The following is a 26,975-nucleotide window of genomic DNA, read 5'->3' as shown; positions in this document are numbered from 1 at the left end:
TGGCTTTGGACTGATCAAGTTCTTTGAGCTCCTTTTCAAGGACATACTCTTTGTCCTCGAATCTAAGCGCCATCTTGATGTTATGCATCCAATCGTTATAGTTAGAGCCATCCATAACGACTTTGGAGCAAATGTTGAGTAAAGAAAAGTTGTGGCTGGAGAAGGATGAAGCAGAAGTGTTTCCAGGAGTAGACATCTGAAAAGAAAGATAGTTTTAGTTAGATTTCAAGACACCTCAATATAATAACCCAAAGATATCATATCAAGGTTAGGACCCAACTATGACGATTTACAACTTAGAAATGGGATGCCGAGATCCAAGTTCAAATCTCATAAAGGTAGGTGAATGACGGTTCACCAATTCCACCATTAGATAAAATAAACGAAGTGAAATTCCTAATTCTTTTGAAATACATTAAAACTATTTAATGGCATGTTTTAATCTCGGATTATGCTCTACTATTTGTGACCGGGATACCGAGGATCACAAACTAGATGTGAATAACCATGCAAATGTGCTTGGTAACCTTATTGTCTTTATCATTAACTATTGATGTGCCGGTAAACCACACACGCTCCATCAAAATGATAATTATAAGATACCCATTACTACTCTTTATTAGTGCCTATTAGTGTGCCGGTTATCCACACACGCTCCACCAACGACCAATAAAGAATAATGTGCAATTTCATGGATTAGCATACTTTTCACATTTTTCCTAAAGTAACTAGAGTTGGGATTTTTGTAAAATAATGTTCTAGTACTTTCTTTAATAACATTATACTTTTAATGAGATGTAGTTGTCCTATCAAATCCGTTCTGCTAACAACCCTCCACTAATCAAGGAAGCTGTGGGTGAGAGTGGACACCCATTCAACTACCATTTTATAGGCAGTTTCCTTACCCCCCCCCCCCCCCTATAGACTAGTTTCGTGAATGAGGCATACTAGCGATTTGACTGACCATAGTCTTATACATATATAATATTTAACTTTTAATTATAATATATATAAGGTGTGTTTTAAACTTTTGAACACTTTAGGGATTATATATAAATTTCGAAAATTAAGCCATTAATTTTAAATTTAAAATAAACCAAATAACTAGATTTAATATTTATCTATTAATTAACTTTTAATTAATTTATTAAATCTTATAAGGATTATTTAATCAAATTAAACAATTAATTTAATCCTAATCCTTATCCCTCTAAATTTTGAAAATTAGGGTAAAGGATAATTATCCACTTAATCTAATCAAGTAACAATTATCCAAAACAAGAAACCCTAAAAATACTAAGCATATTTCAAAATTCAAGGGAGGAGGCTAGGGTTTTTCAAAACCCTAACCCTAATTTCGATTAGGATTCATGGAGGCTAGGGTTTTTCGAAAACCCTTTGAACCAAAAACCCTAAAAATCAAAAATTTGGCCTTTTGGGCTTTAATAGCTATAAACCCTAATTTTCAATTCAACTATTATAGCAATTCAATTTCAAATAATAATGGCTCTGATACCACTGATGGGTGTTAGGTAAAACAAATAAACTAGAAAAACTATTCCTAAGTTCACATGCAACCTACTTTGGATCTATGTTTTAACTATTAAACATATAACTTTGAATTGCAAAACAAGAACCCTAGAGGAGAGAGGCTATTTTCGAAAATAACAAACTAGGGTTTAGGAGTTACATACCTTTCAATTGTTATAGCAAACAACTGACAATCCTCTTGATCTTGATCTTGATCTTCTTGGAAGCTTAGCACCACAAATGTAATGCCTCTAATGGAATCACACCCAAGAACTAGCAAGAAGGAAACTAGAAGGAGAGAGAGGGAGGGAGTATGCAATTCTCAGCCTAGGGTTTCTTCAAAAGAAGGAGTGCCCAAAATGTGAGCTAGGAGACTCCTTATATAGCTGAGGGATCTAGGGTTTAGGGAAAAACCCTAATGCTCCTTGCTTAGGGCCTAAGCAAACCCAAGGGCCTTATCCAAGCACCCATGGACGAAATCATTAGGGTTTCCCCTATAGATTTCGTCCACCCCCTTCCAAGGAGGTTTTGGAGCCTTCCACTCAACTATTAGATAATTGCAAACTAGTCCCTGCACTTTATAATTAATATAGTTAACCCCAAAATTAATTCTGAATAATTTCTGGCTAACTATTAATCAAACATAATGATTCCTAATTAACATATTAATCTTTTAACACATTAATAAATCATTTATATTAATTTATTAATCGTATAATAAATTAATATCTCTCTTTTCATAATTTCCTTGTCCGGTTGCTAGGTTTGAGGGCAACCCAAAAGGACTGCGCTGCTATCAATTTAAGTACATACCAATTATAGTTATGGGCTTAGACACTTAATCCAACAATTAGAGTGTCCATTGTGAGTTTCTATCAGTGCTATGATGGATTGTGAGGGCCAGCGCGTGGTAGTTCGAACCCCAAGTGGGGGAGAACTTGTTATCTATAGAGAGGGCACCAAGATGGGTTTAGTGTTCTGTTTTGCAGCCAAGGCTCAGCAGTATATTCAGCATGGGTGTGCGAGCTACTTGGATTGTGTGGTGGATACATGTGTTGGGGATCAGACTTCAGTTTCAGAAGTCTAGGTTGTCAGGGAATTCGTAGATGTTTTTTTGGAGGAGTTAACCGGTGTGCCCCCGAGAGGCATGTCGAGTTCAGGATCGACCTTGTGACAGGTGCGGCCCCTATTGCCAAGGCGCCGTACCGCTTAGCACCACCTGAGATGCAGGAGTTGTCATCTTAGCTGCAGGAGCTGTTAGGAAAGAAGTTCATTAGACCAAGCAACTCTTCGTGGAGAGCACGGATTTTTTTCGTCAAGAAGGATGGTTCACACTGTATGTGCATTGATTACCAGGATTTGAACAAGTAAACGATGAAAAACCGTTATCCCCTTTTACGGATTGATGATCTCTTTGATCAGTTTCAGGGTGCATCTTGGTTCTCCATGATAGATATGAGGCATGGGTATTATCAGATCAGAGTGAGAGAGGAAGACGGGGATAAGACCGCGTTCCGAACTCTTTATGGGCATCACGAGTTCGTAGTGATGCCATTTAGGCTCACCAACGCGCCTGCAGTATTCTTGGATTTGATGAATCGAGTGTGCAGGACGATGCTCGATCGTTCTGTTATTGTGTTCATTGACGATATGCTGGTGTATTATAAGACCAGATAACAGCATCTTCATGACCTTCTGGGGGTTTTGAGGCGAGAACAACTCTATGCTAAGTTCTTGAAGTGCGAATTTTGGTTACAAGAGGTTCAGTTCATTGGACACCTCGTTAACCAAGATGGAATATTGGTCGATCTGGCCAAGATCGAGGCTGTAATGTTGTGGGAGGTTCCGAAATATCCCTTGGATATTAGTAGTTTCTTGGGTTTGGCAGGGTACTATCGGATATTCATTCAAGATTTCTCCAAGATTGTAGTACCCCTCACTCGTCTAATGAGGAAGGGGTGGATTTCCGATGGGTCCCTTAGCAGCAATAAGAATGTGAGACCCTTTGGCAAATATTATGCGAGGCCATGGTATCGATCCTCCCGGAGGGAAATGAGGATTTTGTGGCATTCTGTGATGCATCCATCATTGGTTTGGGGGTGGTCCTCCTATAGAGATGACGGGTGATAGCTTATGCTTCGCAGCAGCTGAGGCCACATGAGACGCGATATCCCACACTTGATCTGGAGTTAGGGGCAATGGTTTTTGCTCTCAAGATTTAGGGGCATTATCTTTATGGAGTCCGTTGTACTATCTACACGGATCACAAGAGTCTGAGGAACTGGGCACGAGGTTGCATTTCAACACTTCTTATCATCTGCAGACTGATGGCCAGAGTGATCGAACGGTACAAACACTTGAGGATATGTTGCGGGCCTGTGTTATCGATTTTGGTAGGAGCTGAGACTTATACCTGCCTCTTGCGGAGTTGTCCTACAACAACAATTATTACTCTAGCATTGGTGCTCCGCATTTCGAGCTCTTGTATGGGTGGAGATTTCGTACCCCAGTTTGTTGGGACGAGGTTGGTTATAGGGTTATGGGATGTATTGAAGTGGTCCTACAGACCATATAGATGGTTTAGAAGATCAGGCAGAGACTACAGACCCCTCAGAGTCGGCAAAATAGCTGTGTCGACCAGCGTCGATCCGAGTTGGAGTTTCAGGTTGGCGACATGGTGTTACTAAAGGTCTCACCTTGGAAAGGTGTGATATGCTTTAGGAATAGGGGAAAATTGGGTCCCCGGTATATTGGTCCTTTCGGGTGATTGTCAGGTTTGGAAAAGTTGCTTATAGATTAGATCTTCCAGAGGAGGTTAGTTAGATTCACAACACTTTCCATGTTTCGCAGCTGCGAAAGTGCGTATTGGATGAGTATGCAGTGGTTTCCTTGGATGATATTCATTTCGATGAGCGCCTAAACTATCTTGAGAGGCTGGTAGCTATCCTTGATAGGAAGATGAAGGTTTTATGTAGCAAGGAAATACCGTTGGTAAAGGTACAGTGGCAGCATTGGAGGGGCTCCGAGTAAAACTAGGAGCCGGAGGCTGAGATGCAGGAGAATTATCCGAATTTGTTCACCGCAACAGACTTAGAGGACGGAGTCTAGTTCAAGTGGGGGGGAATTATGACATACCGATGTTCAGTTACTTCTAAATTCATCCTTATAATTCTTTTTCATGTCAATTGGTTAAGTAGTAGCACCCTTGGGTGTAATTGAGGTTTGGACACGGCGTGTTGGAAGCACCAACATGGCATGTCTAGATTTGAGAAGGTGCGGGTTTCATTTTGGGCAACACGACGTGTTTCCTCTTGGAACATAGAGTGTTGATGGCTGGAAAGAAACCCTAATCTTCCAGGTTTTTCTCCTCATTTAAAGGAATGTGGAGGCTAGGGTTTGTTCGCCCTCAGCCCCCATTAACCCCTCAAGCCCGGAAAGAAACCCTAATCATTTTCTCTCCTATTTATGAAGCTAATTTGGTGTTTTGAAGCTAAATTAGGAAAAAGGTGGAAGAAGGAACCAAATATCCAGCAAGTAAACCCCATTCTTTAGTTTGGCACTATTGTGGACCTTTGTAAGTGTCCAAGACTCGATTTTTATCATTCAAAGTTGTTAGATCTTGATTTTTGTCGCTTTTGCTTCTTGTTCTTAAATATTCCAATGGTTGGATCTCATAATGTTTTCAACTTTATGAATCTCCAGGTCAAGGTGACCTACTAGTGTCTTGGATCTGGTCTATACTCATGTTTTGATGCCTCAACTTTGTTGGAACATGATGACACTATATGACATAAAATAATTGATATCATTATTATAGTATTTTATTAAAAGTTAAAAAAAATGGACAAAAGGGTATAAGTATCCAAGAGGATTAATAACCCCTCATTATGTATTATTAATAATTCGAATGGATTATAATCGTGACAAAGTAACCCAGGTGATGTGGGCATCGAGTAAATGGAAAAGTGGCGAGGTGAAAAACTAATGAGATATCTCATGATGTGATTCTGGGGACGAAGTCCTTTTAAGGGCGCGATAATTGTAACATCTAAAATTTAATGTTGGTCTCTTGAATTAATAAAGTTAACAAATGAAAGCTGATTTAGATAGTTAAATCATCAAGGAATAATCATATCATTAGTGGATATGAAGTTTATAAAGTTAAATGTAAAAATAATAACGCTTTAAGGCGTAAAAAAACATCAATTTGCGAAAGATGATTTGACCAAAGTTGGCTCCATAAATGGGTCTAAGAATTATTGTCAAAATTAAGATGGAAAGGAACAAATCTTCCATTAAATAAAGCAAGCAAGAAAGAAAATGTTGAATGGGGACTCTTATTGGGAATTTTGGAAAATTAAGGGATCAAACATGTAAATTTAAGGGAAATAAGAGGGGCCTTCACTTATGTAATCATATGAAGGAAAATTTGAGCTTGAGAGCTCCCAACAGTGGCGATTTCATACCTCCTTCACAACTAGGGTTAAAACCAAACAAGTATCGTTGCATTGGAACAGGGAGTGATTGAAACTAGGGTTTACAAGGTATAAAATCTCTTCCTCTTGATCTATTTTCGATTTTAAGTTTTGGGTAAAACCCCAATTTAGTTTTTATTTCAAATAAATGGTTGTGTTTGTTGTTTCTAACCTCCATTGAGTAGTTTTCATGATCCCAATCTCAATCCAATCATCCCATTGATGGATTTGAGGATTTGGGTAAAACCCCTCATGAACCCTAGAAAACCTAAATTGGCGATATTGCAATTGATGGTGAAATTGTTGGATTGGAGTCTAAGTTCATAACTATAATTGATATGTACTTGACCCGAGAGTAGCATGGTCCATTTGGGTTGCATATCATCAGGACAATTTGATAGGATGGACTTTTGAGAAGAAGTTATTTATGGTTTATTAATATATTATAATTTATAATATATTAATATGAAATCATATTGTTTAATTAGTATTGATCAAGAATTAATTTGGAATTAATTTTGTGATAAAAAAGAGACTAATTAAATATAAGGGGTTGATTTGGTAAATCATTCATTCTTATAAAGTGGGCTTATGATCCATATTTCTTCATGTTAGGCTAAACCCATGTGGTAACCCATGGAGCATAAGGGATATGGAAAGTAATTAGGGTTTTCATGGTGTAACCCTAGTTTGCCATACTATATAAGAAGCCCTCTAGCTCATGAAATCGGACTTAAGTGGAATACTAGAGAGCTAGCCGATTTGTGTACGCAAGGAATCTCTTCTCAAGTTATCCTTTGTTCTAGGTGTGTTGTGATTCCATTTGAGGGATTCATACTATTGGTGCCTAAGATCTTGAAAATCCAAGCAACAAGCTACAAAGAAAAGGTATGTTATCTAACTTGTTTTATTACCCAAGTATCAAAGTTTTTTATGCTAGTTAGGTTAATACCTTGGAAAGTTCAAGTTTGCATGTATAATACAGAAAACATAGATCCAAGGTATTTAGCGTTGTATGTACACCTTAGGAGTGTGAGAATGCTCAAAAACACAACAGTGGTATTAGAGCCTAGGTTTGTTTTTCAATTATATTTGATGCTACTTGTGTTAAATGCTTTAGAATGCAGTTTTTCTGCCCAACTCACCAATTTGGTTCATACACTCGATGAGTTGGTGCTCCAGAATGCAGTTTTTCGATGTTTTTGGTTGGAATTGGACTAGGATCATTACCCTAAGCTGTTTTTCCACTTATAAACCTGTTTTTGATGTGGTAATGATCATGCTTATCCAATTTATAAGATAATTGTCAAATTTTCATGTTTTGTATTAGTTTATTTGGCTGGGCTAATTACATGAAATTTGTTTGATGTGAATTGTCATGTTCTTATGAGTTTAATTTAGATCATTGACAAAATTGTTTGATTTTTGTAATTTACAATAGTTGATCTAAATGTTTTGATGAATTCCATAACTTGTCCTCAAGTTATGGGAAATGAAAAGTTTTTCTTTTAAAGAGACTATTAAACTTATAGGTTATGAACTTGAAGAGTCTTTTTCCCATAAATGGTTTTATGAACTTCATAACTTGTCCTCAAGTTATGGATTTTCAAGAGTCTTTTCATTTAAACCTATATTTAACTCATAAGTTATGGATACCAAAAGTTTTTGAATAGTTCAAAACTTGCCCTCAAGTTTTTGAATTTGTAAATGTAAAAGTCTAACTTTTGAAACATTTAATTCCAAACCCTAGAATTTTGAAGTTTAAAATTCTACCCTTATATTGTAATAATATTATAGGTTTAATATATATATATATATATATATATATATATATATATATATATGTATGTATGTATATATATATATATATATATATATATATATATATATATATATATATATATATATATGTATAAGAACAAAGTCAGTCTTACCGTTAATGGGTGTCCACTCTCACCCACCGCTTCCTTGACTGGTGGAGGGTCGTTAGCCGAACAGGTAGGATAAGACTCTAATTCTCCCTTCATTAAACGTATAATGATAAATATAAATTAACTAAACACTTGTAAATTCCCAAATCTTAGTTACTTAAGAAAATGTGAACATAGTGCTAACCCATGAAATTGCACTTTGCACCTTGTTAAGTCGTTAGTGGAGCGTGTGTGGTTAACCGGAACCCTAATCTGAACTGGCAGTGTGTGGCAAAGGGTAGCTTGATGTTAACCATAGATCAATGGAGTGTGTGTAGTTAACTGGTACATTGATTAGGTGGTTGTAACATTGGGTGTACCAAGCTAATTTGTATGGTTATTCACACCTTGTTTGTGATCCTCGGCATCCCAGTCACAAACATGAAGGGCACAATTGAGATTTAAACATGCCATTGAATTGTTCAATGAATCTTAAAGGATATAGGAGTTTCAATTCACTTAAAACCTAAAATTCTTTTTCGTTTTTTGTGTTGGAAATTGGTAAATCGTCATTTACCTACCTTCAAATATTTTGTAGTTTGGATTACGGCATCCCTCTTCCAAATTGTAAAATATTGTGTGGGGTCCTATCCTTAATATTTCATGTTAGGTGTTATATTAAGGACTAAATCAACTACCTAGAATTTCTCCCATTGTAGATGTCTAGTTCAGAAAACCGTGGTCTTCCCAAATCCTTTGGAACAAGCTTTCCTCTTGAAGATGACGTCCCGTGGTTGGATCGTGGAAGTCATACTTCACTTCCTCCAATATTTCTCCCTAACCCACGAGTTCAAAGACTTGAAAAATTCAAGGTCACTCAAGCCCTACTTGCAATGAAACATCAAGATGGAAGGCTTGTGTGTACTCACGTCTTAGAGATGAAGTCACATATTGATAGGCGGAGATTATTGGGTGTTGTTGTCTCGAGGAAGTTGACGATTGATTGGGTTCTTCAATCACTTCCTGAGTCATATAGTGAGTTCATTAAGGACTACTATGTGACAAACCACGACATGACCCTTTATGATCTTACCTATTTGCTTGTTGCTACTGAATCAACAATGATTTGGTGCACTGGAAAAGAAAATTTGATTGGAAGATCTACTCACCAAACTTCCATGGACATTGACAATGGAAACATTAGAAGTCCAAAAAAGATTTCTCTTTCCAAGAGAAAGAGAAAGGCTAAGACTGAGATTGTCTCATGTACCATTCCCAAAGATTCTATATGTTTCTATTTCCAAGAAAAAGGGCATTGGTTGTGAAGCTGTGACTACCTGAAAGATTTGCGAAAAGGTAGAATCAAAAGTTTTGACTCTGCTTCAGGTAAGTCTACTGTCTAACTTTATTAAAGTGCTAATTGTTGATTCTTAATACATGATGTGACAAGGTTTCATTTTTAAGTTTTGTAGGATCATGCAAAGGGAAGGAAGCTTAAAAGAAGAGTATGTTGAATTTGATCATGAAAATGGATTTCTATCGCATGGTTTGATGATCAGATTTTTGAGTTGTTGCTTAGGAGTTATGATAGATTGCTAGGAAATATGTAATAACATAGTTTTCATTTGTAATTGCATTGTAAGGAAAAGTTTTTTCGACATTTTTATAAATAAATAAAATTTTGTTTTATATTTATTATATCTCCTTGCAATGCCATTTGTGAAAATTGATGTTTGTATGTTTCTATGTTAGCAATATGACTTTGATTCTTTTGTTTGTGGTAGTGTCGAGTATTTGCCAAATAAGGAAAGATTCTCATCACCCAAGTTTCAGTTGGACATAAACTTGGAATCATGTAAGTTGTATTGCATGATGAATAAGAATTTTCATCTTTGGTAAATAAAGACTAATTCCTTGTTCACATGTATATGTGAGTCAAGTGAAGGACTAGGGGTTCGGGTACATTGGGTGTGTGCTGGTCAAGATCCACCACAAAGATCGATAAGACTATTCGTCATGATTTACTAAAGTTTTGTAAACATGGTTATGCTTACAAGGATAAGTATAATTCTGAAACATTGGAAAAGGTTCAATGTATGGCAGAACGAATGAGAAGAATCAAATTAGGCAGAAAGATAAAAGTTTCTCCAATCTGAAAAGATGCGAGAGTACTTTAGTATCGTGTTTTATGATCATCTTAATGTTTATGGAAAAGCCATATCACAATTGATCCTCTAAAGACATCCTAGTGCATTTGTATGGCTAAGAAGAGGAATCGTGAATTGTGGAAATAGTTTAAATCAAGAAGATGAGTCATACTTCGTTCCCAAAACAAGTCTCAAAGTCATACTCCAAGATTGTAACCTTGAGTGACATAATCTTAAGAATGGTTTATAACACTTGTCAAATGTTGAGTAAAATGCTTTCTACTCTTGTACTTTTGAAACTTGTAAGTTGTGATGTCTTGGTAAGGACAAAGACCAACTAAGACCAATTGTGTGAAGTGTTAGTCTTGATAAGAATCCGCACTAGCTATTGAATATTTGTTTGTCAAGGAATGGTTCTTGACAAGAGAGTCTTATATGTCAAGAGGTCAGTGAGAGTCTTAAAGATCTTGAAAGTTTCAATAACTAATCAAGAGTAAACGTATTGTTGAACACTAGCACACGACTTGAGGTTTGTAACCAATTGTGTTGACATATTCTTGTTTCTGTGCCCATTCCAATAAAGTTGACTATGCATGAGAGTTCTATAAGTTCTCAATTGTTTGCATAACAACCTAGGAAGCAATCATAGGCCCTTGTGCTGCCAAGTGGCAAGAAATTAAGATTGAACAATTTCAATCCATATGAGTTTGGATTTGTCACTAACCATGTCTTGTGATTATGGTTTTGACAAATTCACATGGATAGGAACACATACACCCTAAAAATCTAAGTGTCACAAGGTTTCTCTCCAATTCATGAAAATGATTGTGAGGAAATGCTTTCACTAAGTAGATTTTAAGGAGATAGCAATTATGATATTTGCATTTTCAAATTCGATTATGATTACAGCATCCCTGTTCATAATTCGAATTATGAGGAATGGAAAAGGGTCTAAACATTTGAGACTTATTGCTGTAATTTTCTAAAATTGTTAAGACACATATGTGAGCTATCTAAGAAAGGTGTATGATTTGAAAAGCCTAGATAAAGTCTTATCGAAGCATCTCGTATCAGAAATCTGAACTTTGATAATGAAAGTCAGTAAGTATTGATTTCTAGAAGTCTAGCTGATTTATGAATACATGTCAAAGCTAATGGGAGCATAAGTATTATGTTGTTAAGTTAATAATTATTATGCTAGTAGGAGCATAATTATTATGGAAAGTGTTGCAAGTTAACAATGTTAACTATAGAAAACAAAAGTTTCAAGGTTTGAAAAGTTGTTTTGCTATAATTAAAGGAGAGGAATTTATACTTCATTTCAAATCTAAAAGCTTAGATTGGGATTTTAATCAAATATATATGAATGTTATGTTGGAATGGTTCAACATAAGGAAATTCTATATATGAAAATGTTATTTGCGTTCTCAAAATTTGATTATGATTACGACATCCTTCTTCATACTCAAAATTATGAGAACATGGAAAATAGAAATATTATAGCAAAACACTGATTGAGTATCATGTTTTTATGTTAGACATTATGAATCGTATCCCATATGCTTCGGGTATAGGATCGATTGCATATGCTATAATATTCTTGTGTTCTAATCTTCCAAAATGCCAAGGGCATTTATGTCACACGCCCAAACTGGAACAGCGGAAACGTTCGGGGGCGGAGGATGTCATGTTTAGTATCACAACACATGCATCTTAGTAATCAAAGTAACAAAAAAACGTTGCATTAGTATGAAAGTGGTTACAAATTATGTGATTCACAAAAGATTGACTTCAGAAGTAAATAGCAAAACAAGACATGAAGCTACTATACTCCATCTTCTGAATCCCAGAGAGCGTAGCTATCTACTAGTTTCTTGAGAATACAAGTTATTTGAAAGAGTAGATCAACATTTAAGCTGGTGAGTTCATAAGTATTTAAGTGATGAAAAGTAAGTTCTTTAGAAAAGTTCGCTTGTTCCTCCAGAAAATCCTATATTTTTCTGGTGTGATGAATGAAAGTAAAAATGACTCTACAATTCCTTCTATGAGTCCTAAATGGATACAAGTTATATACAATTTAGAGTAAACATACAATCTATTGTGTGAATCTGCCCTAAGCCCACAACCAAACAAGGAACAGGGAATGAGGCGGAAGTCACACATCCCATTGTTTGTTAGATCTTCACTATATATAACCCTGGCGTATTCATTTGGTACTTATGGAGTTAATTGTAATAGTTCTTTATATTTGATGAAAACATTCTTTAAGAAAATCATATAGTTCTTTTAGTAAAAATAGTAACCACAATAGTTCCTTCTATAATCACTTAGTCTATACTAACTATATATAATCTAATATCAAACGGACAGTTGAATGGGTGAATCTACCCTAAGCCCACAACAAAACAAGCAACAGGAAGTAAGGCGGAAAGCACACATCCAACTGCCTATCGGATACTAGTTATATATAACCCTGATGTATAACATAAGGTATAATAGAATTAACCAATAAAGTTCCTTTACGTTATACTGGTTTAATAAAATGAATTAAACCTTTTACTAATTAGTGTCTAGCTTAGCTTACGAAATGTTGTATCTGAAAAGTATGTTTTTGTAATAGAAATCGATATATTGAATTTGTATGTTGTGACCTGACCCATACCTGATACTCCTTATGATTACTTGGTGTATACGGGATATATATATATATATATATATATATATATATATATATATATATATATATATATATATATATATATATATATAGAAAAGATCGAATAGATAGTAGGCTGGGTGAATCTGCTCTAAGCCCACAACCAAACAAAGAATAGGAAATGAAGCGGAAAGCACACATCCTACTGTCTGTCGGACCCAATTAATATATATCCTTGATGTATCTATCGAGGAATCAAAAAGTTAGCATTATAGGCCCCTTTTTAAATGAATGTACTAACACTTCACTGTTTTGTTTGTCTTTTGTAATGATGTATGTTTTCCCAAGTTTAAGACTATCTTTACTAGAAAATAGTTTGCATTACCTTTTATTTGAGAAGATCACTATATGAATGTAATGGGAAAATGAAAGTGTACAGTAATGTTGTATAAAGTAACTACTGAAGCACAAACTACCTTAAAACCAAATTGTTAATTAAGGTTAAAATGTGAGGTGGTTATAACCATACTGATTGACGAGTGTTTACCACGACGACCTGGTGGCGTCGAAACTGATATGACATTTGTCACCTCTTGGCCTGCTGGCCAAACTATAGCGAACAATCGGGATGCGGGATTGTCAGTCTCGTATAGATCTATACACACATGTCCGCTCTCCCTCCAGGAGACTCTGGTTACAAAATGCGACATAACAAATATATTGTTATGTCATGAAGTAGTGGTTTCACATTATTGTTATCTTGTTCTTGTTATCGTATGTTCCTTCCTGTTCTTGTTTTAGTATGTTCCTCCCTGTTCTAGTTATAGTATGTTCTGAACCCCTAAACTATACCTATTATAGTTTACTAGTATGTTTGTTTTGAATTGTTACTAACTTGAAGAAAAGACTCAATTATCTACTAAGTTAAGCATGTAACTTAAAAATCGAGTTTGATAAACAACTTAACAGAGTAACATAACTTAAAAGATCTTTTTGAATTGTTTTGATCACTTACAAAAGCATAAGAAATCATTTAATGCGATGGTTATCACAGGTAAACATTTACACAATATCATTGTGTTCAACTTGTATTCCCCCCCCCCCTCCGTAAAAGCATTTAAAACATTTAAAAGATAGATTATAAGGGTATGAACTCACCTTATATGGGTGATTCAACTTGAAGATTCGAGTAAGGATGAGAAGTTCTACAAATGAAGTCACGAGGCACAAACGAGTCTTAAATGACATAAATTGATACATATATGTATACAATTAGTGTATATAACAACTAATCACGAAAGGGAACAACCTTAGGGACTAGGAAACACTTGAAATGAAGTGTTACAATCACATATGATTATATGAAAGGAGTTCACGACCACACAAAGAAGTGTTTACGGCCAAGAGGTGTTCATGGCCAAGGATGCTTGAAGGGTTTACAGCCCAAGCTTGGTCTTAAGAAGGGTTTACGGCCATGGATGAAGGGTTTATGGCCATATCATGATCTTGTGTAGGGTTTACGCCCCCTGGAAGGGTTTACGACCATAAACTCTTGAAGATCTTACACAAAGTGGTCGTTTCATGGGTGGAAATCAAGAGCTCCTATTGGACAATAAGTAAATGAAAGAGCTACTTACAATTTGGAAGCTTTTATGGTGTTCACGGCCCAAGAACAAGTGTGTGTTCTTGGTGAAAAAGATGGTGATTTGAAGATCTAAACCAAAAGTGTTGAATTCATGGATGAAATCAAAGGGTTTCACTTGTATAAGAAGGATATCAAGTAACAAGGGATGAATCACTTACGATTTTGAAGAGTGTTCTTGATGATACTTGAGAGAGTTTTGAGATTTCTTGACTTGAAAATGTGAGAAATGAAGAAATAATAAAGGAACTTCATACATATGAAGAGTGGTTCATGGCTAGGAGAGTGTTCACGGCCGTGAATGTAATGCCTGTGTTTCCGAGCTTGCCATTTTTAGCAATGTAATAGTCTAGGTTAACCTTTGTAACCCATTTTGAAATAATAAGAGTGTATTATTTGAGTATTATGTGATTTGTGCTTAATTGCTTAATTATGTGGTTTGATTAATTAAGAATAAAATAAAATAAGCGTCAAAATTTAAGTGCAAAATAAACTTGATATCTTTGGTTAATATTGTAGTAGTTGAAACGAGGTTTCCGAATATATATAGAACGCCCAAAGAAGTTACGATTTATTGAAGTTTCGACTTAGCGGTGTGCAGCCCGAAATACTTGGTTTGAGATCGATGGGTTTTTAGCCGAAGCAATCTAAACGAGGATCAAAGGTCTCGTTGTTGGTATCGAAGCGATAAAAGTTAGGCGAGAACGGACGTCAAACGAAGAAGTTATGAATTTATAACGAAGTTTTTCTGTTCCAGCCAATTAAAAATAAATAATAAAAATAAAGTTAAAATTAGCCGACGGAGTCTAAAAGAAAGTTGTAGAGCGTAGTCTCACCTTCACGTGGATATAAAGAACGTCGAAAATGGAGTTCGTATGAAGAAGTTATGAATTTCCAAGTTTATTAAATATTTTGTATTTAAATTTAATCTTTAATTCGGATGATTATCCGAAGGAGTCACCGATCTGATCCGAAGTACGCCCCGCGTACAGCGAAGCATGACGCACCTCGCACTCGTGTTCTTCGGATGACGAACGCCATGACGTTTCGGAGCAGTACGCCCCGCGTACTCCGAGGCTCCAGCCTCCTATAAATAGGATGCGAGGGCAGCCGAGTTCTTTTGCTATTTTCTCTCTTCTCTCTCCTGTTTTGCATCGATTTGCGTGCCAGAAATACCCCGAAGCCCCGGTATTATTCTCGAGCCCCGAGGCAAGTCCCGAGATCCCGAAGATCCCGAGAAGTGCGGTTCCCGAGCCGAAGCTCTGTCCGCGAGAAGTTCGATTTTTGTGAAGATCTTCCAGATCTGCTGAGGATTACTACTTCTGCAAGTCGTAGTGCTGTCCGATCATCTTCTGATCAAGTGAGTGTATACTACCTTTCATAAACACGATAATAATACAATTATGGTTTGATTGTATTAAGTATATTGTTGTTTATATGTGTGAATGTATATTCACTTTCTTCTATCTTATAGATCTGATTATTTCTCTATGAAATACGTGTTATGTGTGTGTGTGCCTCTTCTGTTATGTGGAATGTGTATTGATTAAAGCATGCTATACGGGTTTTTAAACTATGTATAAAAATGTATATTTTTATCTACTAATATGTTGGGTAGAACATGGGTAGATAGTTGGTGTGTAATAAACAGATGAGAGGCCACGTTGTTGTTTGATTTAGTCATCTAGCGGAGTTTAGATGATGACCACGGACTTTTCTAGACAGTCTTGTGGAAACATTAGCAGGTTCGCCACCTGTAGGTGTTAATGAACTTGGGTGTTCATTCGCTGTACTCCATCCCCCTCATGGTTGCCTTATTTGACTTATATTGCCGAGGAACCCCCGAAGCATGTGTTGTCGCCCCGATGAAATATTCTTAGACTAGGTCCCTTATGTTAGTTGTTTTAGGGACATAAAGTGAGAATAACGGGAATGGGTAATTGGATTATTGTTGGTTGGTGGAAATTAAATATGATTATTTATTGTGGGTTGAAAACCCTAAATGCTCACCAGGCTCCCAAGCCTGACCCACTCAGTTTATTTGTATTATAGGAAGTGGCGCGAGGGCATAAGATGGATGAACCATCAAGTTGTTTTGTTTACAAGTCTGTATATGTATATATTTGTTGAATGACTTGTAATGTTATCGTTTATGCTTATTAATCTGTATCGGAACATGACACCCTGAGTTTTGATTATATAATGAAAAATACATTTATTTTATGAAATGCTTTGGTAAACATTGTTTTATCATGTTTTGTTTTTGGGAACAAATTCCGCAACTCTTTCAAATCAAAAGGATTTACTCTGAAATTATTTTAAAAGCATAAAATGAAAATCGGTCTTTTCTGGCCGAGATTTTGGGGATGTCACAGTGAACAAGGTTTACGACCGTGTACCTCATGTGTTGGGTTTTCTGGTTCGGATGCAGCCTTCTGATCTCTAGCTAATACTTCAAAACACTCAATCCTTAAGTGTACTAGGCTTCAAACTCATTAAAATGACCCTTAATAAGGCTAAAAGGCAATAGAAACAAGTCTGACTTTTGATTGATTGGATTGACTTTACGAGATAGAAATTTATGCATTGTCACAATTTAGAGGGAAAAAGGAATAGAACCGGATATGACTAAAGTGGTTAAGCAACTAATAAGGACAATCTAAGGTTTGCTAAAGATTGGTCGCTTAAGGACAGTTGGAATTATAGTAATGGAAGGACCATATTGACGTTATAGACAGGAGTCTATTAATAATGAGTTGTCATATGGAAAATATGGAATGTTTCCATACTGGGAGTTGAAGAATACATGAGATAGTTAGAAACTTTTATGCAAGAAAGATGTTCAAAGGAATGTACTTTGAATTTGAGACTTCATTTCCATGGAATTGTCTTGTAACAATCTCCAAAGGAAATTTTGTAATATCATTGGTCAAGTCTCTATGGCTTTTGGCAACTAGACATTACAAAAGAATCATTGCATGATAGTTTAGAATCTAACACTTTCTAGTAGTGAAAAGAATTTGGAATTATTACACTTGTGATAAGGATTTGGAATTTTGAAATGAGAATCATTCAAATGTTTTTTCAATTGATCTATTTCACAAAGGAATGACCATTGACAAACATAGTGTGCATGCTTGGTGCATGGCATAACTATTGTTTAGACAAACATAGTGTGCATGCTTGGAGCATGGCATAACTATTGTTTTAATTCAAGTATTAAGTTGATTATTCGAAACATTATACAATGAATAATGAGTAATCAATATAACTCAAAAGTTTTTGGGCCATATAGGATTAGTATTATTATTGTGTTTCACTTTGCATGTTTCGACTTCGCGAATAACTAGGTTATTCAAACCATCCGCAGTCGATCATACTTTGGAAGTATGTATTGAGGCAAGACTGTCACGAATGGATCTGTAGTTTGTCTAGGACAAAGTGGCTGCACTGTTCATGAGTACTCCTGGAATAAGATTCGAGTATTGGATTTAACCCACGCTCATTTGAATCAATTCATGGATTTTATCATGAGTGATCATGAGACGATAATATCTTATATTCTTGAAACGAAGACGTGTGAGTTGTAGTCACAAGTCGGTTGCACATTGACATATGTAAACGCACTAGTAACTTGGATGTTATAAAACATATCGTTGTGTGTGATTTTATGAGTAAGTACAAGCGAGCATTTGGGTCAAAGTTTATCTCTTCTTTTTACCCCATGTGGATAGAAGCGATATTTATTGGGCCCTTGATGATTTAGTGATGACATCAGGTCTGGACTGATTTGATTTGTTGAATTAGTCGGTCGTCATAAATCGGAAATCGGGAAACAACAGATGGACATAGAGAATGATTATAATCCATGTCTCGGTCCATATGATATCTAGAATAGAGGAATATGTGATCCCTTATCTAATGGACATGTCATTGACTAGTTCGGAGTTTGACAACGACTTTTAAGAGCTACGCTTGCTAGTCGGGTTGGAGTCATGCTTGCAATAATAGTTATTAGACTTATCTAAGTGGGAGACAATTGGATTAGTGTCTAATTCCATAACTATAATTGGTATGTACTTGACCCGAGAGTAGCATGGTCCATTTGGGTTTAATATCATCAGGACAATTTGAAAGGATGGACTTTTGAGAAGAAGTTATTTATGGTTTATTAATATATTATAAGTACTAATATATTAATATGAAATCATATTGTTTAATTAGTATTGATCAAGAATTAATTTGGAATTAATTATGTGATAAAAAAAGAGACTAATTAAATATAAGGGGTTGATTTGGTAAATCATTCATTCTTATTAAGTGGGCTTATGATCCATAGTTCTTTATGTTGGGCTAAACCCATGTGGTAACCCATGGATACTCCATGGAGGTTTTAACCCATGGATCATGAGGGATATGGAAAGTCATTAGGGTTTACATGGTGTGACCCTAGTTTGCCACACTATATAAGAACCCCTCTAGCTCATGAAACCAGACTTAAGTGGAATACTAGAAAGCTAGCCGATTTTTTGTGTGCAAAGAATCTATTCTCAAGTTATCATTTGTTCAAGGAGTGTCTTGATTCCGTTTGAGGCATTCATACTATTGGTGTTAAGCTCTTGAAAGTCCAAGCAACAAGCTATAAAGAAAAGTTATGTTATCTAACTTGTTTTAATACCCAAGTATCAAAGTTTTGTATGCTAGTTAGGGTAATACCTTGGAAAGTTCAAGTTTGCATATATAATAGAGGAAACATATATCCAAGGTATTTAGGGTTGCATGTACACCTTAGGAGTGTTAAAATGCTCAAAAACCCTATAGAAATAGGATTGTATTCTATAACCAAGATGATATTTGATAGCCACAAATCCAATTATCATGCTCAAATTCATCAATGTTGGTAGAATCATGTATAGCATTGAATTGGAATGGAATTGGAAGAAATGTGATGAAAACATTGGAATACTTAGTTTTTGAGCATTTGATGAGTATACGGTACCCATAAACATGAATTGATACTAATAACATAATTTGAATGCAAAAACATGAGGACTTGAATGATGCTTAGTTGAATTTATGGTATATTTAGTCATAAGGGCATTTTGGGAAATCTATGCATAACTACATGGTGATTGACATATAAGAAGTGAATGACATTCATGAACATGAATGGGCACTCTAGATATTTTATTGTAACATTAACATGAAGGTATTCTAGTGAAATTCTAGCTCTAGTGATTATTTTGACTTAAAGGGCAATTTAGGAAACATAGAACGAAATTGAAGATTCCGTAGTTAGTTTATATACTTAAAATAAGATTATTGGTGGTTTTATATATGTAAAAACTTTGATATGAGTGTTCAATGAGTTCGTAACAAACTATATGGGTTTTGGAATGTGCAAATGAACAATAGAATAGTTAACCTTTCTTTTACAACTTGAAGATCATTATGTTCTTAAGGGTTTAAATGAGCACTTAATGGATTAAGTGGAGTGTTTTTGGATAATAAAACACATCCTAATCATGTGTGAGAACCTATACAAGTGGTAACAAGTAAATTGGAAAGGTCATTTAAGAACTATGTAAGTATATGGCCTTAATGAGAAAAAACTGTACGTTTAAGTGTGCAGTATGATTCACCGTAGGGTTACGGTAAAACCTCCCACCATTATGGTGAACTCTGTTGTCATTACGGTGAATATTGTTCCAAAAATCCTTGTTGTTCACCTATATGTTCCTAAACCTTCCTAAAACCTTTTAAACCTATATATTGTAACATCCAGTTTTCAGGTATTTACATTTTTTGTCCTTATTTTGAGAATTGTAGCATTTTAGCCCGTACAATGGGCGTACGTGAGGTACACACAACATACCTGATTGAGACATGGAAACACAAGACTTTCCTTAGTATGTTGGGCGTACATGTGGTACACCATTCGTACTACCCTAAACCTTAAACCCTAAATTTTAGGGCTTGTTCCCTATTTAAACAACCTTATACCTCCCCTGGACCTTCTAGAGAGAGCCTCTACTCCTTGAAAACTCTAATCGCGAGTCTCATCCTTGTGTGTGAAGATTTTGAAGCCTTTGGTGATTTTGGTTCTTTCTTGTTGAAGAAAAAGTCCATTGAAGAAGGTGGTGTTGCACGCAAGCTTGTGGATCTAGAAACTACCTCACCTTGTGCATCTTTTGAAGGTATAAAGTCCATACCTTGCTAATGTTGTTTCTAGATCTCTTAAGATGGGTATTTATGAGATTTTTATTCCAAATCTTGGACCTTTGTGAGTATGGGTTACTCCAAAGCATTTTGGTTGTACTTTTAGATGTTTGAGAGTGCCTTGATTCATAAAAATGGTTGCTTGATCATTTTTTTGACCCATGCATGAGTTATGTGACTTTAAGTGCTGCAAAAGTTAAAGCTTTGTGTTTTGAGCTCTATCTAGCCATGCAAAGGTTTAAATTCAGTGACTTGATGGGTTAAGACATTCTCTAATGGTCGGATCTAAAGTTGGAATAAGTGACTTAAAGGATTAAGACATAAAAGTTGGGATTTGGGACCAGGCAGAGTATGTCAGACATACTCTTAGCTACGCCCCACGTAGCTAGGCCCGTCCCGATTTCACTGATTCGAGATGTACGCCCCGCGTATGGACCGAGAAGATTGACTTGTTGACTTTTGCTGACTTTTGTCTTTTGGTCAAAAGATTGAGGGTTTGGACCATAAAGATAAAAAAAAACTCAGACAAGGGTAGATAGGAGTCCCATCTCCCACCAAAATCAATGATGCAGGCACGCAACATATCCTCAAGCATTTGAAGAGTCCGCTCCCTCTGTTCGTCGGTCTGTGGATGATAGGCGGTACTGAAATGCAACCGGGTGCCCAATTCTTCATGAAACCTCTTCCAAAACCTAGAAGTGAAACAAACATCTCAATCCGACATAATATAAATCGTCACCCCATGCCGAGCCACCACCTCCTGAACATAAATTTCAACTAGTTTCTCCGTAGAAGAGCCCTCACTTATGGCTAAAAAGTGAGCACGTTTCGTCAAATGATCAACTACACCCAGATAGCATCAAATCCCCTTGAGGTCTTCGACAGTTTTTTAATGAAATCCATCATGATATGCTCCCACTTCCACAGTGGAACCTTCAAAGGCAGAAACTTGCCATGAGGGCGCTGGTGCTCGGCCTTGACCTTCTGGCAAGTCAAGCATCACTTTACAAACTAGGCCATACATGGCCACCAATAACTATGCTTCATGTAGAGATACATCTTCGTAGCCCCTGGATGAATGCAAAATATCGACTTGTAGGCCTCCTCCATCAATACCCATCGATCCCCACCCGTATACGGTACCCAGACCCGTCCATGAAGAGTAAAAAGTCCCTTACTTTCAATATCAAAGACTAAAAACTGACCACGCACCCGCTCACTGTTTCGGTTCTCTTCCTTTATGACCTCCGATTGGGCTTCTTTGATCGTTTCCAAAACTGGGGTCATCACAGTCATCCTCAAGCACATATCTTGAATCGGGGTACTGACCGCCCTCTGCCTCAAGGCGTTGGCAACCATATTGGCCCTGCTTGGGTGATATAAAATTTCATAGTCATAATCTTGATGGGTTTTGGTCATAAGACATCCTATGTGCTCATACAAACCCTAATGCTTGGATCTAGGTTTCTCTATTGTACATGCAAGTTATCCAAGGCTATAAACCCTTATTCTAGCATATGGGAATCAATATTAACATATAATTAGGTTTAAGATATTACCTTGATTGTTATGTAGCAATAACAATCCCAAATCTCCTTGAATTGACTTTGGAAGGCTTAGAGTCACAAGTGTCACTCCTCTAATGGCTCACAAACACCATAAGCAAGATGATGAAGAGGAGAGAGGTTAGAGGCTTCCCAAAACGTATTCTAACCCTAGAAAAGAAGTTCCCCATGTTTTTGAGCCTTAAGGGTTCTATATATAGTGAGGCTATTAGGGTTATCTAATAAGGAAACCCTAATTTGGTTGCTTAAGCCCTAAGCAACCCATAGACTCCTTTAATCAAGCCCTTAGACGATTTCCTTATAGGCTCCCCATAAGAATTCGTCCACTTCTTGATTTAAGACAATCCACGGCCCAAATTGCAATTATCTTATAATTACAATTCCAGTCCCTTAAGTTTAATCAATCTCTTTTAGTCACAAAACTAATTACCAATTAATTATTGACTAATATTAATTAAACAATATGATTTCTCCTTTAATATATTATTCCCATAATATATTAATAAATCATATTTAATCCTTTCTCTCCATAATTCATCTTATCAAGTTGCTTTGGTGAAGGCAACCCAAAAGGACCATGCACCATCGGGTCAAGTACATACCAAAATAGTTATGGACTTAGACACTAATCCAACAGTCTCCCACTTGGATAAGTCTAACAACTATTCTGCATATGACTTCAGATCCTAATCTGCAATCGTAGCTTTCCAAAGCCGCTGTCAACTCTGATCATATCAGATACGCGTGTCCTTAGATAAGAGATCATATATTCCTCCATTCTAGATATCATATGAGATATGATTTCAAATCATTCTCTTTGTACTATATCTCGATTCCCAATTTATGACAACTGACTAATTGAACAGATCAAATTAGCCCTAGCCCGGCCGAGCATTTACGTTTGTCATCACTAAATCATCGAGGGGCCCAAAGATATCATTTTTATCCTACTTTGGATAAAAGGAACGAATAAACTTTAATACAATGCTTTCTTGCACTCACTCACTGAATCACACACAACAATATGTTTTATAACACCAAGTTACTAGTGCGTTTACATATTATCAATGTGCAACCGATTTGCAAGATACAACTCACACATCTCGGTTTCAAGAATATAAGATGTTATCGTCTCACTAATCACTCGTGATACAATTTCATGGAGTGATCCAAGTGAGCATGGGTTTAATCCAATACTCAAATCACATTCATAAGCACTCATGAACGTTGCAGCAAACATTTGCTTATCTCTAATGCTCTTTAGACAATCCACACACCAATTCACGATAGTCTTCATTCAAATCTACTTCCAACATATGAACGACTGTGGCCCGTTTGAATAATTTGATTATTCTTAATAAACTCAATTATTCTGGAAGTCAAAACATGCAAATGTGAAACACAAGAATAATACTAATCCCATATGGCCTCAACCCTTTGAGCATAAATAAAACACCTTTTGTTTATCACCATATCGATTACTCATTATTTGTCGTTTCGGATAATCAACTTCTTACTTGAATTACAACACTTGTCCCATGCTCCTAGCATGCACAGAATGTTTACCTATGGTTCTTACTTTGTGAAATAGATCATATTGAACACATTTCCAATCATTCTCATTTCACAACTCCAAATCCTTTTCCATAAGTGAAAGAATATCAAATTCTTGCTACTTATAGAATATGCTAGATTCTAACATTCTATGCAACTATCCTTTTGTAATGTCACTGCACCAAAGTCACAAAGACTATTGCCAATGATATTACAAAGTCCTCTATCGGAGATTGTTACAAGACAATTCCTTAGATATGATGTCTCTCACTCAAAGTACATTCCTTTTAACATCCTTTTGCATAAAGGTTTCTAATCTAGTCATAGATTTCTCAATATTCAATTCCCAATATGGACACACTTCCATATGTTCCATATGACAACTCATTCTTAATAGAATCTTTTCTATTCATAATGAAGTCGATATGGTCCATCCAATATGGAAACATTTCCATATTTTCCAATACTATACTTCCAACTACTCACAAGCAACCAATCCTCGTCGAACTTTGGATTGTCCTTTGATAGTTGTTTAATTATTTTAGTCAAAACCAATTCTAGTCCCTTTTCCCTCTAAATGCGCTCGACATTTGGAAAATTTTAGAATGGTCAAACATTAAAGCATTTGCAATCGATCCTATACCCGAAGCGTATGGGACACGACGCATAATTTTTATTTGCTATGTTCTCAAAATTCGAATTGTGAAGAGGAATGTCGTAATCATAATCAAAATTTTAAGAACCCACTATGTACCTTTGACTAAATTTATTAACATTCCACAACCTAAGCCTTTAGATTTGAAATGAAGCATAATATTCTCTCCCTTAATTATAGCAAAACAACCTTTCAACTCTTACAACTTTGCAAAGTATGACTCTTGTTTTCTATAATTAATATTGCTAACCTTGCAATACTTTCCTTAATAATCATACAATCATAACATTTATGCTCCCACTATCATGATGATTATTATAAAACATAACACTTATGCTCCCACTAGCTTCGACATGTATTCATAAACATCTTAACTTTCAGAAAACAATACTTATTGAATTTCTTAAGTTCGTGTTTCTAATACTTAGTGCTTTGATACTCTTTTATCAAGGCTTCTTGAACTAATACACCTTTGCCTTAGATAGTTCATATGTGTGTGTAAACAATTGCCAAACCTCACAATTCAAATTATAGAAAGGGATACTGTAACCATAATCGAATTCGAGAATGCAATTTTACAATCATTATCTTCTTAAAATCTTTCTTAGTGAAAGCATTTCCTCACAATCATTTTCATGAAGGAGGAAATCTTATGACACTTAGATTTAAACGGTGTATTTGTTCCTATCCATGTGAATTTGTCAAAACCAAAGTTTACGACAAATTCAAACTCATATGGATCGAACTTTCTTAATCTCGATTTCTTGTCTTATGGTAGCACAGTTGCCCACCATGTCTTCCAAGTAGTTAAGAAGCTCACCTTTTCTTATCAATGTACTTTCCATTGATTAAGGTCCTTGCCTTTTATGCATTCAAATGAGAACTCATAGGACTCACATGCATAATTAACTCGATTGGATTGGCACAGAAACAAAATAATGTCAACACGATAGGTTGTAAACCTCAACTCGTGTGCTAGTGATGATCGATAAGGTTTATTTGATTTGTTCTTGAAACCTTTCAAGAGCATTAAGACTCCCACTGACTCCTTGACATATAAGATTCTCTTGTCAAAACATTTCTTGACAAACAAATATTCAAGAGTTAGTGTAGCTTTTATCAAAACTCTTCATAAATTTGTCCTAGTTGGTCTTTGTCTTATCCAAGACATCACAACTTTCCACATTTGATGAATGTTACAAACCTTTTTAATACTTTTCACTCAATGTCACAATCTTAACTTTAAGACTTGTTATTGGAACGAAGTATGATTGACTTCTTTATTTAACCATTTCTTGAATTCTTGATTCCTCTTCTTAAACATACAATTATACTAAGACTCACTTAGAGTATCAATTGAGATATGGTTCTTAATCATTAAGACCTATCATAAAGCATAAAAGCTACTCTCCCTTCTTCTTAGAATGGAGAAACTTTTATCTTTCTGTCTACTTGATTCTTCTTATTCGTTTTGCTATTGATTTAAACATTTTTAATCAATTCACAATTACACTTAATCTTGTAAGTATAATCACATTTACTAAACCTTTAGTAAATCATGATGAATATCATTGTTACTCTTATGGTGGACTTGATCAACACACAACTTTATGTATTTAATCTCCAAGTCCTTCACTTGACACTTTGTCAATGAATTAGTCTAATTTCTAAATGTGAAATTTCTCATTCATCGTGCAACCAAGTTGCGTGATTCCAAATTTCTGTCCAATTGAAACTTGGGCGATGAGAAACTCTCCCTATTTGGTAAATTCTCGACTTTCCATAAATAACATAATAAGAACTAAATCCATTATTGCTAATAATAGAAACATTTTAACATCAAATTTTCAGACACGCCATTGCAAGGATAATATAAAATCAAAATTTATTTTATGCGGAAAAATTTGTCCTTACAATGCAACTCATTGAAAAACTTATGCTAATACATATTTCTTAGCAATCTAATTGTAACTCTAAGTAGTAGCTCAAGAATCTAATCTTCGAGAAATGCGATCGAAATCCATTCCTTGACGGTTAGATTCTGCTCACTTCTTCCCTTAAGCTTTCTTTCTTTTCTTCGATCCTTCAAAACATCAATTGTAATCTTATCACATTATGTATTAAGAATCTAGAATAGAAGCTTAAAAGAGTTAGTTAATGGATTTTACCTATATTAGAGCCATACGTTTTGACTCTCCCATCTCTTAGATCTCTTAGGTAAATGGGGCAGTTTCGTCTCCAATGCCCTTTCTCTTGGCAATAAAAGCAAATTGACTCCTTTGGAACTTGACATGGAACTACTTCAGACGTTTCCTTTCTCTTATGATCAAACTTTTCAATCATAGCATGTCTTTCGTTGCCATTGTCTATATCCATAGAGGTCTTAAAGGCAGATTCACCAATCAACTTTGCTTTTCTATTGCGCCAAACCATTGCTGATTCAGCAGCAATAAGCATATAGGTGAGATCTATAAGGGTCACGCCGCGGTTCATCATATAGTACTCTCTTACGAACTCACTATATGAGTTAGAAAGTGACTGAAGAACCCAATCAACAGCCATTTCCTCACAGACAACGGATCCCAACATTCTTAACTATCAATGTGTGACTTCATCCCTAGG

The sequence above is a fragment of the Lactuca sativa genome, chromosome 5, assembly GCF_002870075.4.
Source record: "Lactuca sativa cultivar Salinas chromosome 5, Lsat_Salinas_v11, whole genome shotgun sequence".
Classification (NCBI taxonomy): domain Eukaryota; kingdom Viridiplantae; phylum Streptophyta; class Magnoliopsida; order Asterales; family Asteraceae; genus Lactuca; species Lactuca sativa.
This window is presented reverse-complemented; position numbering follows the sequence as displayed.